Source organism: Callorhinus ursinus, unplaced genomic scaffold (genome assembly GCF_003265705.2).
Source record: "Callorhinus ursinus isolate GAN/ISIS: 27379988/994484 unplaced genomic scaffold, GSC_fseal_2.0 scaffold42, whole genome shotgun sequence".
NCBI classification, from domain to species: Eukaryota; Metazoa; Chordata; class Mammalia; order Carnivora; family Otariidae; genus Callorhinus; species Callorhinus ursinus.
The window spans coordinates 729,477-729,743 of record NW_027397104.1 but is presented as its reverse complement, the minus strand read 5'-3'; positions in this window follow the sequence as shown (position 1 = coordinate 729,743).

Sequence of the window (267 nt, the reverse complement as noted above, 5' to 3'; positions counted from 1 at the left end):
TGTGTGTGTGTGTGTGTGTGTGTGTGTGTGTGTGTGTGTGTGTGTGTGTGTCCTGAGGGTTTGGGGATGTGGTATGGAGGGGAATAATTGATATTCTTGCTTCCAACAGTGTTCAAAGAAGCTGAGGAGACCCGTCAAGGCTTATTTGAGAGGCATTATACCACTTTTCTCTTGGAGATATTTTCACCTTCTTAACATTGCCAGACCAGGTTAAAATAAAATCTGATCTGACAGTAGCTCAGGTGGTGTCTTTTGTTATTTTTTTTA